The sequence below is a fragment of the Neophocaena asiaeorientalis genome, unplaced genomic scaffold (genome assembly GCF_003031525.2).
Source record: "Neophocaena asiaeorientalis asiaeorientalis breed wild unplaced genomic scaffold, Neophocaena_asiaeorientalis_V1.1 scaffold232, whole genome shotgun sequence".
NCBI classification, from domain to species: Eukaryota; Metazoa; Chordata; class Mammalia; order Artiodactyla; family Phocoenidae; genus Neophocaena; species Neophocaena asiaeorientalis.
In genome coordinates, this window is record NW_020175672.1 from 2,843,533 (window position 1) to 2,856,193 (window position 12,661).

The 12,661-nt window shown below is 35.7% G+C and overlaps 1 pseudogene; it reads right to left on the bottom strand.

The window, feature by feature from the left end:
- Positions 1–1,287: 1,287 nt before the first annotated feature.
- On the bottom strand, positions 1,288–1,394 carry LOC112390784 (uncharacterized; annotated as a pseudogene).
- Between the last annotated feature and the right edge of the window lie 11,267 nt (positions 1,395–12,661).

Sequence of the window (12,661 nt, forward strand, 5' to 3'; positions counted from 1 at the left end):
CTCATGGCACTTATTATATTGTATCAAAAAATACCCAACTAGTTACACAAAAAATATAAAATTGCAACTGTGTTTAACAGCCTCACATATGAGGTGCTCAATACCATTAGGTTGTCTGATGGGGGAGGAGTTACCTAATACATAAGATGGAGGAAGCCTTTTTTGAGAAAGGGATTATTGAGCTGAACTGAAGGATAAGTATGAATTTACTACTAGAAGAAGGAACTGAAGAGTTTGCTCCCTGAATAATATAGTATAAAAGTCTTGGAGCATGAAGAAGCTTGGTAAGGTTAAGGGTGTGAGGGCAACACACCTGTGGCAGAGATGAAGGGAGGGAAAGACTGAGATTAAAGGAGACAGGTTGGCGCCAAACCATTGCAGAGCATAGAGGGCAGGTAGGAAATTTTCTCTTTATTCTAAGTACAATGAGAAGCCATCAGATTACATACAGCAGGGGGTGGCCATGTTTGGATTTGTATTTCAAAAATATCACTCTGGGGCTTCCCTGGTGGCGCAGTGGTTGAGAGTCCGCTTGCCGATGCAGGGGACACGGGTTTGTGCCCCGGTCCGGGAAGATCCCACATGCCGCGGAGCGGCTGGGCCCGTGAGCCATGGCCGCTGAGCCCGCACGTCCGGAGCCTGTGCTCCGCAACGGGAGAGGCCACAACAGTAAGAGGCCCGCGTACCACAAAAAAAAAATATATATATATCACTCTGAAAAAAAAAAACCACTCTGGCTCCTTTGTGAAGGACAATCTGGGCAGGAACTATAACGGTGGCAGGTAAAAGAGTTAGGAAGAGATCTCAGTAGTGTGAATGAGAAAGGATGGTAGGGAATTGGGAGATATGGGGAGAAGTGATTAGATTTGGTTGATTGTTGGGTTGATATAGGGTTTCATGTAGAAAATCGTATTATTTTGGATGTTGAAAGATATTGCACTATTACCTTCTAATATTCAGTGTTGTTGGTGAGAAATTGTATGACAAGTTGATGAGTAAGTTTAGAGTGAATAAAGAAGCAGTTCTCAGATGAAATGAGATGCTATTTCTAAAAAAGACAGGCATGCTAAGTAGACAAAATTAAAAAGGATATTTCTAGAGCACCTGATTGATAGCTTCAATCTAAGTATTTACCTTATATATACTTATATTTAAAGAAGATCAACAGTGCCACAAATAATATTGTTTTAATTTTTCAAGATCAATAATAATATTCTTTGTGAATTTTTCATTTAAATGGAATTTAACCATTTATAAATTCTCATTTAAAATGATTCGTAGTGACTTAAGATGTGACAGGGAACTTTTTTTTTTTTAACTGATATATTCAGGGAATATTAAACTGATGAGAACAGATACTAAACTTGATCTTAGACAAAAGGACTAGAAGTAATATCCAGGAAATATTAAGGTGTTTTGTTCCTTCCTTAAAATTCACCACTTCTTGTACCTGATTTTTAAATATTGTCTGTTTATTGACTATCAAAAATATGTTTTTATTTTATGCTTCCAGTGGATATTTTTGAGTTTTAAAATAAAAGCATTCAATTTCTGAATGAAGGATATGTCTTTTATGAAATAGAGTTTTGTACCTCAAAAGCTTTTTTCTGGGGCTTCCCTGGTGGCATAGTGGTTGAGAGTGCACCTGCCGATGCAAGGGACGCGGGTTTGTGCCCCAGTCCGGGAGGATCCCACATCCCGCGGAGCGGCTGGGCCCGTGAGCCATGGCCACTCCGCCTGCGCGTCCGGAGCCTGTGCTCCGCATTGGGAGAGGCCACAACAGTGAGAGGCCCGCGTATGGCAAAAAAAAAAAAAAAAAGGGGTTATTGTTTTTGTTGAATTTCTGTGTCTGTTGACACTATACTTCAGGTAAGTAATGAGGACCAATTAAATTATTTCTATGATGTCAGGCAATTAATCTTTATAAAGAATAATAGTAAATTATTGCAAAGTATATGAAATTGTGCTTTGACATTTAAAAAATATTTTTATAAAACTGATTATGAATTTTATTTTTTATTTGTTATTCACTTTAACCTTTTCTTTGAAACATCATTTGGTAACTAGTTTCCTAGAATTGTATAACATTTTGGTATCACTGATGAATGAATGTTCACTACAATTTGTTTTGGGAAACAAGATTTGAGGAGTTACTTCTTGGGGTATAATAGACTTGTCATGTTGACTGATACAAAATGAAATGTTATTGGATTTCTGGGGTCACAAATTGCTTAGTAGTGATTAGGACAGCAATTGGGCAGCAGCAGCATCAAAGTGAAATGTGTTCATTGTCTGTCTAAAATTGGCCTGTGCTCTTTCTTGAAGGCTTATAAATTCATATTTCCTAGAAAATATTTAATGGTATTCTTGAAAGCAAAAATCATTTCCAAAAGAATAAATCTTCAGTTATAGTTCCATTTTCTGAAGTCAGTCTTCTAGGCAGACTTCACTATTTGCGGTCTGTGTGATATTCACCATTTTATTACATACCTTTCAGAGCTGAGAATCCTCATAAATACCCTCTTCTAATGTTGGTAGATTAGTAGTGGCATTTATTTTATTTTTTTAACATCTTTATTGGAGTATAATTGCTTTACATTGTTGTGTTCATGGCTGCTGTATCACAAAGTGAATCAGCTATATGTATACTTATATCCCCATATCCCCTCCCTCTTGCGTCTCAAGATTCCATATATATGTGTTAGCATGCGGTATTTGTTTTTCTCTTTCTGACTTACTTCACTTTGTGGTAGTAGCATTTATTGAGATGGCATATATAAAGGACCTGGTATAGTCCAGGTATATAAAATATATGCAATAAATGAATATTCATTGTTAAATTTTATCATTATTTATTAATTTAATTATTTTTAGCAGGTCATAAAGAATTACATATTAATCTTTATTTCTAGCAGTGGGTCAGACAAGATAGCATCACTAAAATCTTTCCTTGAGAATATCTAAATCTACTGACAAAAATTTTAATTATTTTAGATGCATCAATGGCTGACCAGAAGTCAAAGAATATTGAGAAGCCAAAAATTTAGTGAATTTAGTACCCTGAAGTGGTAAACAACTACTAAATCTGAATTTTTTGTTAGTAGCCAAACAGGTGAACTTGAGCTTTTATTTTTCTGGTCATATATGGAAAATGAGGTATAGAATTCAAAGTCCAAAATGGCCAAAGTTATGGAGTCCAATTGAAGATGTATTTGCATAAATCTGAGGGTCAAAATGGCATCATAACCAATGTAAGAGTAAACTTGCCCAAACTTACTTTCCAAAAGCATGAAACAGAAGATTGCTTATTAAAACCTTAGAAATGAGTTGCAACAAAAAGAGCTCTCCCCTATCAATACCAAAACTCAAATAACCTTAACATGACCTCTAACCTCTATTCATATGACTCCACATTGAAAATCTTTTAATTTAGCTTAGAACTAGATACATGTATATGTATAACTGAATCACTTTGCTGTACACCTGAAGCTAACACAACATTGTTAACCATCTATACAACAATATTAAAAAAAAAAAAAGAACTAGTTGTTCTTGCTGACTGATGCTACCAGTAGACTTAAGAAACAAATGCAAATCTTGTTTGCAGAAATTTGCCTTCACAAAATTCTCAAGTTATTTCGGTAGAAGGTTGTTACATGAAATAGAAGCACATAACCAAAAAGCAAAAATACACAAGGAAATAATATATGAGTTTTAGCCAGCAGAAAAAAAAAAAACAGAGAGAAGTTTCAGAACTGAAATTAATATTAGAATTTAGCAGATATAGAATATAATTGGATTAGTTTGTTTAAGGAAATAAACAAATTGAAAATATGAGTAAAAACCAAAGAAATGATGTAACATAACCATGTAGATTTGAAGAAAAATCACAGATTCTATTAATGAAATACAATCATTGAAATAAAAAATTCAGTTATGATGTAGCCGAATAGTACACTAGTGAAGTAAAAAAAAAATGTATCTGAGGAAATTTTCCTTTATGTAGTGGCAAAGAAATATGATAAATGTGAAAGAGTTTTTGAAAGACATGAAGCTATGAGAAGAATGAGGTCTAACTTGCATATAATTGAAATTCTGCGATCAGAAGAGAGGGAGAATGGGGCAGAAACAATATCTGGGAGATAATGGATTATAATTACAAAGAAATTCATTCCATAAATATTTATTCTGTCAACTTAGTACTGGGTATATAACAGTGAATAAAACAGATACAAATCTCTCTCTACCATCTTGGAACTCGCAATCTAATCACTAGTAGAAGAGAGGCACCGACTGACAGATGCTTTCCTCTTTCTTTCCCTGCTGGATGATCCTGAGATGTTTTTCAAAAGACTTTTCAATAAATTTGTAGCCTGGTACTACAGTCAAATTGATATTCTTTATTTTTTGCTTCAATCTCTCTTTCCATCCTTCCTTTTCCCCAGAATCACACTTCTACGTAAACTACTCATACACATAGCTTTCTCCGAGGCTTTGCTTTTGGGGAAATCCAGGTTGTACCAGAAGTGACCCTAAAATCTTGACCCTCATGATGGATTTGTAACTGGATTACTTACAAATTAAATGGCAGTAAAGACCCAATAAATTTAACAGTAAGTATGCTGCTATGAAAAACAGTATGGAGGCCCTAAGAAACAGAACTGCCATGGGAATTCCTGGGCAGTCCAGTGGTTAGGGCTCCATGCTTCCACAGCAGGGGGCACGGGTTCGATCGCTGGTCGGGGAACTAAGATCCCACAAGCCGTGCAGCACTGCCAGGAAAAAAAAAAAAAAAGAAAAGAACTGCCATTGATCCAGCAATCCCATTCCTGAGTATTTATCCAAAATAATTGAAATCAGGATCACAAAGAGATATTAGAATTCCTGTGTTCATCACAGCGCTATTCACAACAGCCAGGGTATGGAACCAATCTAAATGTTCATTGATGGATGAATGGATAAAGAAAATGTGGTCTATATGTACAATGGAATATTTTTCAGCCTCAAAAGAGAAGGACATTATGCAATATGCAACAACATGGATGATACTTCAGGATATTATGCTAAGTGAAGTAAACCACAGAAGGATAAATACTGCATGATTCCACTTACATGACACATCTAAAATAATCAAATTCTTAGAATCAAAAACTGGAATGTTGGTTGCCAAGGGCTAGATGGAAGAGGAAATGAGAAGTTACTGACCAAGGGGCACAATGTTTCAGTTAGGCAAGATGAATAGGCTCTAGAGATCTTCTGTACAGTATACGACTTATAGTAAGCAATACTGTATTATACGGTTAACATTTTAAGAGGGTGGATCTCATGTTCACTGTTCTTACCACAGTAAAATAAAAATTTTTAAAAAGAAAGCATAAAAACAAAAGGTGAACAGATTCAGGTTTTTCTGCCTTTCTTAGTCAATATATAGTCCTGGGAGAATTGATTCATCATATGTAAATGCATTAAAGGAGATTCTTCACACCATACACAGAAATATATAATAAATAGATTAAAATTTCAATAGAAAGGAAATATTGTAAACCTTTTCGAATACAGTGTAGGAGAACATCTTCATATTTTCTGAGTAGGAAAATATTTACAAGACAGAAAACACACAAGCCATTAAGGAAAAATTGATAAAATTTACTTCAGTAAAATTAAGAATTCTTTCTATCTAAACACACCGTAAAAATTAATAATATACAATGAAGTGAGAAGCTATTTGCAACCTATGTAACTGACAAAGGATTAGCATGCAGAGCTCCTCCAAATCAATATAATCAAAACAAAGAACCTGGTAAAAAAAAACCTTGAATAGTCATTTCACACAGGATGAAACTTAAATGGCACATAAGCCTATAAAAAGATGCTTAACTTCATTAGTACTTAGGAATACGTAAAATAAGTCTACAATGAGACACAGTTTCATGTCCACTGGATTTGCAAAAATATTATACACTTGACAGTATCGAATGTCAGAAAAAATGTAGTACAATGACAAACTCTAATTTGATACTCATAAGGTGTAAATTACTACAAACACTTTGGAAAACAGCTGCACATTATTTAATAAATATGAAGATGAACTAACCCTAAACAAAGCAATTCTACTCCCAATTATAGACCTAAAGAAACTCAAACATGAACCAGAAGACGTAAGGATTTTCATAGCAAAAATTTTAATAGCAAAACCAAAACAGAACAAAACTGAAAATACAACTGCTCATCAATAGTAAAAGGAAGAAATAATTGGAGTCACCCAAATGGGGTTCATACCTCTGCCTGGTGCCCGGATTTTTGTGCCTCGGGTCACCTCTACATCACCTGGCTCTGGTGGCCAGTGGGGCTTATGCTTGTGGGTCTCACAGGATTGTAACCAATAGAGAAAGACTTCTTAAATAGCTGCCGCCCCCAGGGCACAATAAGAGGAAACAGAACAAGAGTTTGGTCTTTCTGTGAGGGAGGCCATTAACTAATTATCATGGCTGTAGCTTGAGGGGCAGGCGTCTAATTAAACACTCATCTAGGGGCTGACTGTAATCCTTTGCAGAGACCACAGAGGGCAGGAACCATCTACAGCTCCCCCTTTGCCATCTTCCAGAGTTCCAGTGTCTCCTGGAGGGGAGCTTCACATGCATCAGGTATCCTGATATTTCTGTCTGGTGCCCTGTTTTTTTGTGTTCCTGCTCAGGAGATGCTCCTCGATCACCTGGCTCTGGTGACTGAGGGGCTGGCATTTCTCGGTCCCAAGGGACTGTGGAAATCAGAGAGAGAGTACTTGGTAGGCTCCCATGCCCAGGGCACTGCACAGCCAGTTGACTGGAGCACACTGCTCAGTCTTTCTGTGAAGGAGGCCTCTTTGCTTGTCTTGGAGATTAAGCCTGAGGGGCAAGCTTCAGGCTGGCACACTTCCAGTGTTTAGGAGCTGCTCTCAGTGAATGTAGGCTGTGGACAGCATCTTGGTGTTCTCCCTCTGCTGCATCTCAAAAGAGAAAGAAAGAAAGAGAGAGGAGAGAGAGAGAGGGAGGGAGGGAGAGAGAGAGAGAGTGGAAGGAAGGATGGAAGGAAGGGAAGGAGGGAAGATGAGAGAGAGAAAAAAAGAACTTTGGCATATCCATGGAGTGGTTTACTAGTCAATAAAAAATCAATTAATTAATTTCAACTATAAGAAACAACATGGATGAAACTTTAGACTATAATGTTGAGGATAGAAAGCCAGTCACTAAAAGCTATAAGCAGTATGACTCCATTTATATGAAGTAAAAAAATAGGCACAAGTAAAGAGTATATATTAAATAATACAGAGATGGAAAAACTATAAAGAAAAACACAGAAGTGATTTATAAAAATGTTAATAATATGCATACTTAGAGGAGGCAGATATGGGTATACTTTTGGGGAGGGACACACAAGCCATATAAAAGGTAATGATAATGTCCTTTTTCGGCATTTGGTCATATATCTACATACACACACACACACACACACACACATTTAAATACTTTTATCAACTGGGCATTCAGTAACTACAATTTTTTAAAGAAAAAAATCATATTTGTTTCTTCTAAATAATTCTTCTTCTCTTAGGACCCTATTTCATTGCTCTATGGTTTTATGTCTCATGCATAAATTGGCTCTGACATTAAGAAGCATCATGGCAGCTTGGGATAATGAAACCATAGAGACCTTGGCAGTAGAGTACAGACAGTTCAACACAATCAGTGGTACTCTAGGTGTCTACATGAGCTACTTATACTTTCTAAAGTAACTGGGGAAAGGATAAAGTCTTAAAATGGCGATATATAAACTTGGAATATTCATTTTTTTAAATTTCCTTTAAAAAATTTGATAAGGGCTGGACTAAATGAGTTGATATAGCATGGGAACAGCTTTGCTGTACTTTCAAAGTAAGCTTGATTTTTCTCTTATCTTTTAGACATCTATGATGAATCTTAGATGAAGATCATTAAGTTTACAATTATGGAATAATTTTCAAGTGCTTTCAAACTAATAGGCTGACACAAGAAATGCAGTTGGGTCCTAGTAAAAAGAAGGGACTTTGTTCTAATCTCTCAAGCAGGCTACTCACCTGTTTAACTTTAACAGCAATCAATGACTTGACTTCTTCATGAATTCTAGAATGTGGAAAATTTATCTGACTTCAAAAACATGGTGAAAATCAATTTTGAATTTTCCCTTAGATCAGGTAAATGTATTACACTGACACTGAAAACACATCTATCTGTCTTTTTTTCTGACTTAACCCAAGTGAAAAACAAGCAAGTAAATTGAATTCTGAGCTGGGCAGTGAATGAGAGGCTCCCATGGTTTCAAGGATTATCTGAAGCTCTTTTTCTTTCTTTAGGAGCCTTGGGGAAGTGGACACCCTTCTATGTTAGCAACCTTTCCTTTAACTATTCCTTACGTTACTTACAAGATCTAATCATTTATCCACGAAGAGCATTTGATCTGAAACCCTATTTGCTCTGTGTCTCCAAATGTATCAAAGCAACAAAAACTTTATTGCTGATAGCCATATTGGCATATTTAAAATTCTGCTGTTTGAATGCTCAACTCTTCTTTTTAACCTCGTAGTCTTGCAGCTAAATCAAGACTAAATTTCACTTTCAGTAGATTGAATTTATAATTAGCCCCAGTAAGTATAGCTTGGATTAATATTGTCACATATCACTGGGAAAAGATGGTTATGGAGAAGGGCTGGGGACATATGTTTCGGGGGCATATGTTTCAGGGAAAAAAATCTTGATTGGGAGATAGATGTTATAAAGTAAATGTAGAACATGTCATAGGAAATAACCATTGTTATGTGAGTTGCTAACTTTGCATCACCATCATCCTTCAGCAATATCTGGGTAGTGATAAAGGAAGGCCGGGATAAGGAGAGGATTTTACGCTATCCTGTGTATTTACTTAGGTTGCAGGGAAGACCCTGCATCTTTATGACAGCCAAAAAGCTAAGCAGTGACTAACAATTTAAAATATTTTTCCTGGAAAATATTTTAAATTCCTTAATACACATTAGCCCAATTTTTAAGTTCAAACCACACTGACATTTTAGATTATGCTAATTTTGGTTTGCTTTCTAAGAATTTTTAAAATAGGGGTTTTTGTTTTGTTTTGTTTTTAAAGTTCTGCTGTGAGCAAAGTAATGATGAAAGCATTGCTATTTGTTTTGAAAAGTTGCTTTAGTTTTGCATTCCATGATTTTTAGATGGAAATCCAAATGCAATGAATTAAGGAAAAGACTGGCTTTCTAATAACGTCATTTAAAAAATTAAAGCACTGTCTTCTCTCCGATAAGAATATGCCAAATTGCTTACAGGACTGATCTTCTGAAAGGTTTCCAAAGCTTGATTAATCTTGTCCCATCTTAAAAGTTACGTTTGATTTGTTATATTGGTTAAATAATGTTCACAGTTGTTAATTAAAATATGCATTAGTCATGTATGTATTTACCACTGCAAAGAGTGATATTAACTCAAAGGCCTTTCCCCTGCTCTATTTTAGTTAGATGGACTACTGTAATTGGATTTAGATTTTGACTGAACATATTCTGTGAAGCACTCTAAGGCATGAGACCATTAGGCCAAAGTTAAATAATGATTTTTAAACATGATTAGCTGCTGACAGACTAGTGGACTAAAAACCAAACTAAACACTACACCATATTTTGTCGTACTAGTTCATGATTCAAAAAACATTTTATCATTTTGATTCTACTGTGAGTAGGAGCCACAATCATTTAAAGATTCCCAGTTGGGAGCAGTTATAGTTAATATTCAGCTCATGAGGATGTGAGGATGACTGCATATCTTGGACTTATTTGTTATGCTGGAACTGTGTCAGCTTAATAATTGTTCTATAAAATTCATCACATCTTTAACGTCAGGTAGTGACTTGGATAATCATTTAATTCTTTAAGTTTCCCATGCAAGATATTTATCCATGATAACAGAAGAATTACATTGGTTCTTGTTTACTTGTAGGACATGGTACCCGGTGGTAATCATGTAAGAAAAAAGAAGACAAGCAAATTAATCAAGGAAAATAGATATTCCAAAGCTCTTAGAACTGTATGCTATGTATATGTATGGGTGTATATGAAATCAGGTTCATTAACTAGTTAAGCTTCCATTAACTAATACATGCTTTTCACACCAATATGTCTAACATGAAACTATTCCTAAATAAATTAGGGTACAAATAATACTAAAGCTTTAACGAGGAGATAAATTATGATGACTCAGAGTGCTATGATGTTTCTTATATCTTAGTTTGCTATCCTAAATTTTCAGAAAAATATCTTTTTTAAACCTTTATCAAACCAAAGAAGACTCTCCTAACTTTCTAAATTCCAAATGTATGGCTGTTCCTAGCAACAAAACTATCCTCATTTGACGCACATACTGCATCGTACTGTTTCTCTACTAAGAACCTTTTAAAAATGTGGTTTCTTATTGTAGCATTTTTTACAATGATGCTATACTTTAACAGTTCCAAACCGTACATCCTGTATGAAGCCTCTCTTCTCAGTGGGTTTCTTATTTCTGTGTGAAATTTTATATCTTGCAGTGTTCTGTAAATAAAGATTAAATTCCACCCTTTAAAAAGTGCCCTGTTCTGGGCTTCCCTGGTGGTGCAGTGGTTGAGAGTCCGCCTGCTGATGCAGGGGACACGGATTCGTGCCCCGGTTCGGGAAGATCCCACATGCCGCGGAGCGGCTGGGCCCGTGAGCCACGGCCGCTGAGCCTGCGCGTCTGCAGCCTGCGCTCCGCAACGGGAGAGGCCACAACAGTGAGAGGCCCGCGTACCGCAAAAAAAAAAAAATGCCCTGTTCTTCAGAGTGCTTTTAATGCACTGAAGATATTGGTAAAGCAAAAACGTCTATGCAGATTCTTTTGCCTAGAAGATCCTCTTTAGATAATCGAGTCCAACATTTTGAAACACGGTAGAAACATTAAAGAACAGAAAAAAATATTGGAATTAATTTTGCTGTTAAACTATTGTTTGTTCAACATTGAAGGTACTATTTTCTTAGATCATCTTTTTTTCATTTTAATAACTGATGATTATATATTTCAGCAGGTACTCTAATAATTTTTGTTCAGTATATAGAGAATGTTGGCACAAATGTGTTTGTTATCAAGATTATCAATTAACCATGCCTTGAGTGCCCTTTTGTCCCTTTGCCACATTAAGATGTATGTTAATATATGCATAGGTATGTAAATGAATGCCATTATACGATCATCAGTAAGTGGTTTTGTAGTTCAGATCTTTTAAAAATATTCTGCTCCTGGAGTAGCTCAATGACAGGTAAAATCTTTGTAGCTCCCAGAAGCCTGGCAAATTTTCATATAAACTGATAGCAGATTCTCCCTTCTTATGCCCTTACTTTCCTCAGAAGCATTTTACATTGAGATACAAATTATATAGGGATAATACTGTATTAGTCACAGCATTACCCCTATATAATTTACACTTTAAATTATATAGAGATAATAAATTCTTGTCACAAAATCTTGTAAGCCTTCATCAAATTCATTGTTGAAATTTGTAATTTTCTGAAAGTATGGAGACTAACATGCATGTATGGTTTGTAAGGCAACAAAAAGAACTAACTGCATTCAAATGTTTCTAGGTTTCATTTTTTCACGTGTTGGGTACACATATTTTTTAAAAACCATGTCAGTCTTAAAAACTTGAGACATATCACTGGATTCAAATGAGTGTTTTGTTCTGTTAACACTTAGCTGTGTCACAGTCATTAACAATGTTCTCTAGCTTCCTCGGGCCATAGTTTTCTCATCTGTAAAATAAGAGACTCATACTCAACAATTTCTAAAATCTCTTCTGCCTGAAATAATTGTCTAATTCTAAATTTTGTGTTCTCTGATTGTAATGCTCAGTTAGAATAAGGACTAGAAATTTTGCTTAATATATAATGATAATATCATGTTTTCATACCCCAACCTGAAATTTGACATCAAGAAACAGTTAAGTGATTTCTAGTAATTGACATTTTGAAAGGACAAATGTAAATTACTAACTAAAAAAGAGTGGACTTGATTGTGAAACTTACTGACTCACAGCATATATTTAATGAGGTTTGAACTAAAGTTTCTGTTGCTGTTTTGCAAACAACCGGAACAGACACTTTTCATGCCCTGAGGCCCTCAAGTTCAAGAGCAGCATTCTGGGGCTACCTACCCAGTAAAGCCCAGACTGGGCAACAAGCTCTGGGTTTCTAGCACAGCTTCAACAAGAGGATCTCCATTTTATATGTTCCTCACAACAGCATTTTGCATTCAGTTTTATGTGAAAAGTACTAAGGATCCTAAGTAAAAAATGAATTGATGTTTAGGAATTATTGTAATAGCCAATATTTAGGTCAGGTGAGTGAGAAAGCCTTTGCTGGGAATGTGTTGCTTCATGCATTGGTGACCACCCTTGTTGGCATTCTTCAGACTAATTTTATTCACCTTTTAGCCATGACTTTACTGAAGACATCCAGGGCATTTAATCAACTGCACAGCAGACATTACTCTAGGAAGGAAACTGCATAAGTTTGGGTTAGAGAATCAATATCCCAAAAGCTCTCAGTCAGCTTGGACTACATCTAATAAGGTGAAGTTTA